The following is an 11,649-nucleotide window of genomic DNA, read 5'->3' on the forward strand; positions in this document are numbered from 1 at the left end:
TGCTCTGCTCTGGAGGCGGGGCGCCCGGGGATGGCGCGGGGCCCGCCGCCCGCAGCTCGGCTCGGCGCGGGCAGGGGCGAGCGCAGCCCGGCCCGCCCCTCCGCGCCCCTCCCAGCCCGGCCCCTGCGCCCCCCCCCGCCTCCCCCTTCCGGGGAGCCGAGCCCGCCCTCCCGGCCTGGGCGGCGCTGCGCGGCGCGGGGCTCGCCCTCGGGGGCCCCGGAGGACGCGCTGCCGGGCTGCGGGGCGGCGGGTTCGAACCCCGGGCGGCGCGCGGGCTGCGGTCCCAGCAGCGAGGCGCCCAGCGCGGGGCGGGGCGGGGCGGGGCGGGCGGGGCGGCCGGCTCGGGCCCAGCACCCGCGCCCTCTCCCCACCCCTGCTTCTCTGCTTCAACTCTAGGAACTAAACCCACTGTGTCAGCTCCTGCTCAGGTTTGCACTGAGGTGGGCGTGAGCTGGGAAGAAGAGAAAGAAGGAAAAGAAGGGGGTGGAGGGAAAGACAAACTGAGAAATCTCGGAGGGTTCCGGGGGTGGGGTGGGGAAGAGGAAGCGGCTGGGACTGTGTGTGTGTGGGGGGGGCATCTGGGTTATGAAAGTGGCCCTGGTGTAGCCCTACACTCGTCTGCCTCCCGGTGGGTGCCCCCGGATCTGGTCAACGTGGGGGCTTCGGCTCGCACCCTCCCCAAAGGGCCGGGAAGCCTGGGGCTCAACGGGGAAGGCCAGATGCGGGGCGCCTGCCTGGCTGTGCATTGCCCGGGCAAGTCGTGCACCTCCGGGCGCCTCCTCCCCCTGCCCCGCTCCCCGGGATGGGGGGGGGGGGGGGCACCTGAGGCCCTGGGAAGTGCTCAGCAGGTGCCTGGAGGGCTTGAGGAGCCGAGGGGCGCCGCCGGGACAAAGGTTTCCGCCCGCCCCTAACCTCTCCTCCCTCCGAGGACGGGATCTGGGGTCTATTGTTCGGGTCCTGCGGCGCGGGGCTGGGGCCTTCCCACGAAGTGCTGCTACCACCTGCTGGTTCTTTCCAGGAGCACAGGCGGCTGCTGGAGCTCCCTCCGGCCTCCGCCCCCCCCCCCCCCCCATACCTCCCGGCTGCATCTTACTCTCCCACTTACTTCGTTTGTCCAAGTCAAGGTAAAGCACTCCCTGCAAACGGGCTGATCAAAACTGGTACTTAAGGAGCACTCAGAAACCAAGGAAAATTGTGAAAGAGATCCGTGAGCCAACAAGCACAATAAGCAAAACAATGCGACTCATTAGGAGGCACCTGGGAGAAACAAACAGGCTTTAATGAATTGGCTGAATGAGTGATGGAAACCGGCGGCTGAGCTGGTCCCAGCTTGGCAGAGGGATTGTTCACTCTGGAGATCTGCAGTCAACTAATAAGCCTAATGATGTTCAATGATTCCGCATTTGGGCACCTTTAATAAATCCACTTGCACTGGATTTATAGTCTAGCTATATCTTTGTTTCTTCCCCTTGCCCTGAAATTCACTGATGGAGAGCTGCCTTCCTTTCATTTCCAAACCAGTTCTCTCCGAGGCCTTGAAACACTTCTGCGAAGAAACCTGAATTTACATTGTCTGCGATATTATATAACTCATCCTAGTTACAGTAACAACAGGACTGCCAGAAAGCTTTGGGTAAATTGCAAACCTTTTTTTTTTTTTAATGCATCTGATGAAATTATGTTTAAAAAGTATCAGCAAAACAAAAACAGCAGTTACTTTATAAACCCCAGAAATTTTCGGTGGTAATTTGCAATGCATCATCTATTGACATTATAGTAAAAGTATTTATTCCTTTCCCTTGTCTGATAGAGCTCATTGTTTACACTGCCCGTAAAGTATCTATAATATGAAATTAAGTTCTTGTTGTTCCAGGCTTATGTAATGAGTATTTTTCTTTTGTTGATAACATTGGAGAGGCATCCAGTCTTCAAAGAAAGCTCCATTGTACTCAGGAAGCAAAGAGGTTTAAATATGTGATTACAATTGGCCCCGTATCATCATCTCCTATGTGTTAAACCAAGTTTTAAAGGTAGGTGGATAGCACAGAATGCATTGTTAAGTTATGCTGCCATCTGCAGCTATTAAAAAGCAAAGTAATGAATCCCTTTTTAAAGTTGAACATAAATCTTTGCTATAATTTGTTCAGAGCCTGGCACGCATCGGGTACTTAGAAGTGTTTTAGAATAAGTGAATAAAAAATAATAGTATTTAAACTTATTCTGTGCTGAGGGGCAGGACCCAATAAAGTCTGTGGCTCACAGAATTCATTATCCTGAGACACAGCCATCTATAATGTGAATTTGGAGCCAAAAGAAGCTCCAGAGAGCGCAAGCCAGGTGGCTTGGGATGGGCCTTTGATTCTGCCTCTTTGCCTTGTCTGTTTTTACTCCTTCTCAGGCTTTTCCATTTCCGCATCTTTTAAATCCCCAAGGATGCTCAATTTCTTCCTTCTTCCTTATTTCCCTGTAGAACGACTAATGCAAGCCGATGTTATTATAAACAAAGAGCTTTATAAGTAATTTCCATGATTAGCATTCTAGTAAAAATCAGTAAAGGAATTTGCAAAACCCCCAGATCTCTTATCCTGAGACATTAGTTTTGGCTCCATGTACACAACCTCACAGGGACCCAGGCACCTCCCCGAACTGTCTCGAGATCCTGTGGCCTCTAAGTACGGTTTTATTCCCCAAAAGCTGGTGTCTGATCTCCAAATATTTTGCCCAATAAAAATGTCAAGTGCCCATTTATCCAATTCAAACTCCCCCCCCCCCCCAAGTCCAGAAACTTCTAGAGCATTCTAGGGTTTTCCTACAGGACAGGTTTGTTTGAAGGACAAACCTAGTCTGCAAGTGATTTTTATTTTATTTTTATTTTTTATCTTTTTTAAGATTTATTCATTTATTTATTCATGAGAGGCAGAGACACAGGCAGAGGGAGAAGCAGGCTCCATGCAGGAGCCTGATGTGGGACTCCATCCAGGGGCTCCAGGATCACACCCTGGGCTGAAGGTGGTGCTAAACCACTGAGCCACCCAGGCTGCCCTGCAAGTGATTTTTAGACCAATGGTGATTGATATCCTGGATGCTCACTGAAAGTGAGTGATCCTCAAAGTTCCCCAATGCGAGCCTTACACTTTTGAGTGTAACCTTAACCATAACCTTAACCAACCTTAACCAAGCAGTAATCAAAAGGCATTCAGAAGCATTAGTGCACAGAGAGAAAAAGGAGGGCTCTTGTCTTGTAATAGAATGTTTTCTCACTTAGAGATTGGCTTCAGCTGCTTGAGACAGGAGCAGAGTTGTACAGAACAAATGCAAAAAGTTGGACAGCCATGGTTTAAACAAATCGAGTGATCCAGGAATGCTATGCAAGCCCCAGGTCAACAAGACTTAGGTTCTTATAATTCCGTCTTCCAGGACGCCTGGTTCTCCGGTTCTCTACATGTGAGCAGAGCTCCAGCTGTAATGCCTGTTAGCTTCAGCTCAGAAAAAGAAGATGGACACAAAACCAAGAGCAGAGCTTTGGCTGAGCTAGCACCCTTTAAAGGACCTTTCTGGAATCCCCACCCCCCTGCCCTCTCCTTGTATTGATTGGCCAGGACCCTGTTGCTTGACCACCCCTGCCTGAAAGGGACAGGGAAATGCATGCTGCACCAAATAAAATTCAAGTTCTGTTTGTGAGAGAGGAGAAAGAATATTGGACAGGCGGCCAGCAGGCTCTGTCACAAATGAGCAAAGATGATCACAGTTATGTGTATCTTTGCCTGCAATCTAGAAAAACAGCAGCTTTTTGTAAGGCATCTTTGCTGGTTATTTTTCTCCCGGGCCATCATATTTAATGCATCTTTTTAATGCTCAAAGGTGATTCCTAGGAAGTTACTGTAGTGAATGGAAATGCTAAGAGCTTCCCATCACTAAAATAACTATGACATCATCTCAAAAGAAAAATAACAAATCCCCCGCAATTACTCTTATAAACACTCAGAGTTGGAAATATTCTACATTTTTTTTAACATTCTACATTTTAATGGGAACCGGGGCAGTCCCCATGGGCAGGACAGGGTTGATAAGCACTGCATGCCACTTCCTTTGTTTGCTGTGTCTTCGTTCTTCAGATCCAGACAGGAGATGTGATGATCCACAACATGGAGCAGATGATGCCCTCGTCTGCTCTTCTCACCACATGCAGTCTCGTCCTCTCACTCTGGTCCTGGATGGTGTTCTCTAAAAACACCTGCATCCCCCTAAACGGGAAAGGTGATCTGTGTGACTGCAAGATTTGCCTCCAGCCCTAGATGTGGCTGGAACATCTTCTGGTTGTTGGACTGTGCGGGCGTTCCCTGTCTTAGATGGTAGTTCTCTATACATTTATACAGGATACTGGAATCTCTCACATCAGACCTTGAAGCACCAACAAAGGAACAAGTCAATATCAAGAATGAGTAAACAACACCCCCAACAAAACTTGAGCCTTTTAAGAAATCTGAGGAAAAGTAGAAAAGGAGTAATGGTGTAAGAGTTTAAAGAACATGTTTTCACCTTATATTCTTGCTGAGTTAAAAGCAGACTCAAAAAACTATTTTAAAAGGTTGGAATAAAAAAGGAGTGGGAAAAAAAAAAGAGAAAAGCACAATAGCCAAAATAAAATCTTAGTCATGCAGAAAGAAAAAAAATGACAAAACTCTGGGAAAAAACAAACCATGTTACATTACATGAACCTGGAAGGCTCAAGAAATGAGACATCAGTTGATTAGTTTTTAAATAACAGAGAAGGTAAAAGGTTTGTAAAATACAGTAGGGAATTCTAACCTTAAAATAACAATAATTCCAGAATGGGAGAGATCAAATACACAAAAAGGAAAAAAAAAAGAAAAAATTAACAAAATTTATTTTAGCATCTGGCACATATTAAGAACTTAACAAATATTTATTAAATAGTTGAATTAAGTAAAAAAAAATCATGAGACTGAAAATATAGAGATTTTGCCATTTTTATGCAAAACTGAAAAGCAAAAATCAATGCCAACAAACATTCTGGGGAAAGTTTTCCAGTGAATACCTTATGTTATCCACACACACACAGTATTTATATTTAACAATAGTGAAAATCAAGATGCCTTCCTGTTTCTTCTCTGGAGCATTGATTAATGAGAAGGTAGTCAATAATACCTTCAGAGTTTTTAGAAGGAAAGTATAACACTATTGGTCCATTTCTCAAAAGCCATTCTCAGCTCTTCTTAGCTCCCCACAGGATTGAGGTGAGGGGCTAAATATCTGCCCTCCCGGCCTTTCTTACAGTTAGGGGTGGATACCAAACCTGACCCTGGTTCTTGAGAAGAAAACAGAATGCTGACAGCACTTCTGAGAAAGCCTTTGGATTTCTATAAAGAGCTGGAGATTTGACCGATGTGGCTCTTTTGCCTCCGCCTCACTTTGAAACCCTCCCTTGGACATTGTATAGGGATATTGATGCCATAAAAAACTTAGTGACTGAAAACAACACAAATATTACCTTACAGTTCTGGAGTTGGGTCAGAAGTTCAAAATGTGGCTAAATTGGGCTTAAAAAAATCAAGGTGAGGGGCACCTGGGTGGCCCAGTCTGTTAGGCGTCTGTCTTGGGCTCAGGTCATGATCTCAGGGTCCTGGGTCAAGCCCCATACCGGGTTCCCTGCTTAGCAAGGAGTCTGCTTCTCCCTCTCCTTCTCCCCACCCCTCTCCTTTCTCTCTCTCTGTCAAATGAATAAAATCTGTTTTTAAAAAAAATCAAGGTGTAGTAGGGCTGTGTTCCTTGTCCAGGCTCTAGGGAGAATCTGTTTTCTTGCCTTTTCTAGTGTGACTTCTAGGGTCTACTGCATTCCTTAACTGATGTTCTCTAAGCTCAAAAGCCAGTAACGTTGGGCTGAATCATTTTGCTGACTCTCTCCTGTCTCCTTCTCCCACTTCTAGTAATAGTGAGTCCACCCAGACAACCCAGGATAATCCCTCTACCACAAAATCAGGTGATAAGCAGCCCTAATTCTATCCGCAAACTTAATTCCCCATCACTATGTAAACCAGCATAACATCCTAATTCCAGGGATTAGGATATGGATATTTTGGGGGATCCCCCCATTATTCTGCCTACCACAGACATGATGCTGGAGCATCAGTGTCCATATTGGCACTTGAGCCAAAGCCGGCAACGACATATACTTTTTATGTTACGTGAGAAAAAATAAACATCTGTAATTGTGGAATTTTTTTTTTTTTTTTTTTTTTTACCTGTAGCTTCATACAGCTGTATTGGGTTAGACTCAAACATTACATCCCCAGCTAAGGGCTTATTCTTTTTGAACATCAAGCTGGGGTCGTTCTCAGATCTGTAAATTTTTGGAAGATTTACCACTCAAGACTGTTTTCCAGCAAGACACACAACAAATGTACTCTAAATAATTAAGAGATGAATAAGCAATTGCATTCTTCATTAGGGAGGTTGTGATTGAGAAAAAGTGGCTATAATCACTGAAACTATCTAAAATTGTAGGATGAAATTCTAGGATAAGTAAAATACAAAACAAAATATAAACTTGCAAAACACTAATAACAACAGGAAAATTCAGTAATTGAGGGTAATTATGGCAACTGAAGAAAAATACTCAATGTAAACATAAAAAGAAAGTCTTTTTTTCTTAAAGGAGATTTTAACTCCAATTTAGCAGCCTGCAAGATATGAAAGGGAGATAGCAAAGATGAGGATATCATCGGTGTTAATTTCCTTGATGCCCATCAAAGGAAGTCAATAGTTATTGTTGACATAACTAGGCAAAAAGATTATCTTTTAAAAAGAGTGTTAACCTTACAAATCAGAGATAAAAGCTAAAAACAAATGGATATATTTCATTCATCCAAGGAAAAATAGATAAAAAATAACAAGGAAGCATTAAAACATAGAAAGGATAATTAAAGTGACAGATGTCAAGCCTAGTACAATGTCCTAATAAGCATAATATTCTAGAACAATTTCTATGGTAAGTCAGTGGAATAAGTACGCTGTGAAATTTCCTCATGCAGCAAGTAACAGAGTCTCTTCCACATTTTATAATACACTGAAATGAACTATTGTCTCTTGCATGCCTAAAAATATTTATATAAATGAGACAGTATTTGGAGAAACTTGACCCTTTTCTCTCAGATGAAAGTGGAACTATTGGTGATAGTACAAAATAATACTGTTAAAATTAAATATATAATTTTGAAATATTTAAACCAAGGAATTAAAATACACACACACACACACACACACACACACACACACACACACACCAGGAAGGAGAAAATTGCCATCTTTTCTGTTTCCCACCTTCCCTCTGATTTCATCCTTGCACCCTCATAACCCAAAGAGAGATGGGAAGATGATGTTGACTTGTCTACAGAATTGATGGTTGTTTTGTTTTGTTTTGTTTTTAGGATTTTATGTATTTATTTGAAAGAGAGAGAGCTCACAAGTGAGGTGAGGAACAGAGGGACAAGTAGACTCCCTGCTGAGAAGAGCACCAGCTGCAGGGCTTGATCTCAGGACCTGGAGATCATGACCTTAGCTGAAGACAGATACTTAACCCACTGAGCCACCCAGGTGCCACTGATTAGGTTCTTATAAGCAATAACTTCCAAGCTCATTCCAGTCTTTGTGTAGCTAAAGTAGCAATCATGAAAAGAGATAACACTTAGAAATGAGCTTCCTTTTTATTATAATATACCCAAGAGGATGCAGTGTGAAGGTGAGAGATGATTTTTTTTTAAATCGTAGTATAGTCACATTCAAATTCAAACAAAATATAGGCTTAAAGACTTTAATCACTTTATTTTTTTAAGATTTTATTTATTTGACAGAGAGAGAGAACGTGCAAGTAGGCAGAGTGGCAGGCAGAGGGAGAGGGAGAAGCAGGGACCTTGATGTCTGCGGGGCTCAATCCCAGGACTCTGGGATCAGGACCTGAGCCGAAGGCAGGTGCTTAATTGACTGAGCCACCCAGGTAGGTGCCCCAAAAGTTTAATCACTTTAAATTAAAACATGGAATTATTTCTGTATTGGAAGATAGAGTTCACTCCTTAACTGGATTATATTCGTTCATTCCACTGAAAGTAAATTAATGACAAAAAGACATTTGACGTGTAAAATGTTAAATAAAACTAATAAAAATTACAGAAATTTCCCATATTAACTCTCATTAAATCTCTACTGACAATACCAACTTCGCTCTTCCTCTCTCCCGCAGTCTTATTGCCCAGAAGCAGCTTTGCTAACACTGCTCTTCATAATAGTGTAATTACTCATTTTATTACAGGCAAGGTGGGCTTCACTAATTGTTAGATAATTAGGTTTTTCCTCCTTATAATTTTGTTCTGTACTATCTATGAGAATTAATGTTTGGCCTTGTGAGTTGCGCTTTTCTGAATCACTGCTACCTGTTGGATACTAGAAGAAAAAAAAAGTGGCATAGTAATGATTCATGTTGGTTATAAGATGAAGAAGGAAAAATGGGTTTAGTATCACCTTCTTTATTGTTCTCTTAGAGGCCCCAGAGTAGAGTAAATAATTCAGGATTCCCCCCAAAGGAGATTTTTAAATGCCAGATTAATTTAGTGTAGTATATGAAAGAGGAATAGAAAAATAATACATTCATGCATGCATTTCTTAAAAAGAAAATCATACTTTTGCTCAAACTACCTAGGGAGACTTTCTGTCTTTGGTCAGCTAGTTACCTCCTGTTTATTCTTAAAAATCTCAGCTCACAGACCAGAAATAAATCCTCACAAACATGGTCAACTGGATGTATACATGCAAAAGACTGAAGTTGGACCTTTATATTATAGCAGATACAAAAATTAACTCAAAATGCAGCAAAGACCTACACTTAAGAGCTAAGACTATAAAAATCTTGGAAGAAAACAATTGGGAAAATCTTCATGCCATTGGATCTGGCAATGATTCCATAGACATGATACCAAGAGCAGAGGCATCAAAACAAAAAGCAGAGGAATTGGACTTCATCAAAATTAAGAATTTTTGTTCTCCAAAGAACACATACGGATTACCAATAGGCACATAGAGAAGATGCTCAACCTCGTTCATCAGTCAGGGAAATGCAAATCAAAACCGTAATACGATATCACTTCACCCTTACTAGGATGGCTAGAATTTAAAAACTGGACAATTACCAGTCAATACTGAGGATGTGGAAAAATTGGAACCCTCATGTATCACTGATGGGATTGCTAAATAATGCAGCACCCGTGGAAAACAATTAGTCGGTTTTCTAAAAAGCTAACGTGGAACTACCACATGAGCCAGCGACTTCACTCCTAGGTATAGCTCCAAGAGTCTGAAGCAGGGACTAGAATAGATGTTTGTATGCCCATGTTCATAACAGCGTTCTTCACAATAGCCAAAAGGTGGGAACAATCTAAGCATCTGTTGATGAATGGATAAACAAAAATTGGTATAAACACATGATGGAATATTATTCAACCAGAAATAGGAACCATATTTTGAGGTATGCTACACAGATGGACCTTGAAAATATTATGTGTAGTGAAATAAACCAGATCCAGGACACATACTGTATAATTCTAGCTTTATAGGGTATCTAGAATAGGCAAATTCATAGAGACAGAAAAATAGAATAGAGGCTACCAGGGACTGGGATGGGGAGGGGTTATTGTTTAATAGGACAGAGTTTTTGTTGGGGAAGATGAAAAAATGTTTGGATACACATAGTGGTGCTAATCACATAGCATTGTGAATGTATTTAATGCCACTGAATTGTGATTAAAATGATGAATATTGAGTTACATATATTTTTACTACAATTAAAAAACCCACCTCAGCTCACAGATTGCTGTTTCAGGAAAACCTTCTGAAATCCTATTACACTCACAGGGTTTGTGTTTTTTTCTTTCATCATATTTACTCTTGTGCGTAAATATGTATTTATTTGTGTCATTTTTGAGAATGTCTTTCTCTTCCCGAGACCATGGGCTCCATAATGATTTCCATCTCAGGCTTGGTTACTTATCTCCGGACGGTGTCTAGCCCATTGAAATAATTTGGTATAAAAGCTTGTATTGGATGAATGCTCCTAGTATTAGAGGACACTACACTACAATCTTGAGTATCACACACATTGCAATTATCTAAATCTTTCTTAGCCATGACATTTGTAAAGTTGACTAAGTTTAATAGGTCATATAAAAATATCATTTAGCAAACGTGGCGTGACGAGGCCACACACAAACACAGGGCAACAAGTCTAATTATTCTATTGTTACATCACGTAATTATCCATGATCAAATTATAGATTGTAGAAGGGATAATTATTCCTAATGGCGTTCAAAAGCCATCATTTTCTTTCACTCGAATTTAGTAGGAACTGAGTGAGGTAGCTAACTAGCAAAAGGCACAGCAACACATTCTGATTTTTGGTAATTCATTCTGAAGACGAATAATCATGGCACATGAAGTTTCCTATGAGAATCTATGTGCCTTGTGATGGATTTCAAATAAACTAGCAGAGCAGGACGTATTATAGAATTCTATACCCCATAGCCTGCAATAGCTTTTCACACAATTGCTAATAGTTTAAGAGTTGAACGATAACAAAAAAGAGTGAGATTTGCTCTTCTTTTTCTTTTTCTTTTCTTGTTTGACTCAAAAATTTAAGATTTTAGGATAGCTTCTTTGGTGAATGCCTTAGATTCTGAATACCCTGAAGAAGATTGACTTCTGAGAACACCCAGGAGAAGAGTGACAAAAGTTTATCCTATCAGCATATTTACAAAGCAACTCTCCTACTTTACTTTTTCTTTTTTTTCCCTTTCTTCTTCTTTTTCTTTTCTTTTTTTTTTTAGTAGTGATAGTAGAAAGGATGGTGGATTCAGTGCTACTTAAAATGGGGAATTACTCTAGTTCACATTAATTATATTGACATTATTTTACTGTGTGTCCATTCCTATGTGATCTGCTTTGTTACTGATAAGTGTATTCTTCACTTACATCACTTAGTCTATTTTTCCAAAGGAAAACATTTTCATGTCTTTGTAAATAAATGATTAAGGCCTTTAAGACTGTTTTTGTTGAGACTGGTAAGTTTGTGTATGATTATGATGTGTGCCTTTCTCTGTGATCTATGGTTTTTCCATCTGCTAAATGCCATTGAATAATTTTTTAAAAAAAGACTGCTAAGAAACTGGTTGGCAGAGAGACAACATTCAAGCAATAGCAGTTAGTGTCATAAGACAGTGTTTTTGGTTTTTTCCTCTGAGCAGCTGCTTGAATACTCTCCTTGAGGAAAGTTGTTTTGTTTTGTTTGGAGGAAATGTGTTGTTGGTTAGCTCTGGGGGGTTAGCGTGTACTCGGGTACCGTAGGATGCTTCCACCTGCCGCTCGTCAGGTTGACTGTCATTCCCTCAATTTTTAAAATAAATTTATTTTTATTGGTGTTCAATTTGCCAACATACAGAATAACACTCAGTGCTCATCCTATCAAGTGCCCCCCTCAGTGCCCGTCACCCAGTCACCCCCACCCCCCACCCACCTCCCCTTCCACCACCCCTAGTTCGTTTCCCTGAGTTAGGAGTCTCTCATGTTCTGTCTCCCTTTCTGATATT

At 41.6% G+C, this 11,649-nt stretch overlaps 1 long non-coding RNA gene across 1 annotated transcript; it reads left to right on the top strand.

The window, feature by feature from the left end:
- Positions 1 to 1,079: 1,079 nt before the first annotated feature.
- Positions 1,080 to 3,858, top strand: LOC119874719. Its single transcript, XR_005371044.1, has 3 exons — positions 1,080 to 1,633; positions 1,916 to 2,030; positions 3,418 to 3,858. It is a non-coding gene; the product is annotated as an uncharacterized LOC119874719 (long non-coding RNA).
- Positions 3,859 to 11,649: the final 7,791 nt, after the last annotated feature.

The sequence above is a fragment of the Canis lupus genome, chromosome 16 (genome assembly GCF_011100685.1).
Source record: "Canis lupus familiaris isolate Mischka breed German Shepherd chromosome 16, alternate assembly UU_Cfam_GSD_1.0, whole genome shotgun sequence".
Classification (NCBI taxonomy): Eukaryota; Metazoa; Chordata; class Mammalia; order Carnivora; family Canidae; genus Canis; species Canis lupus.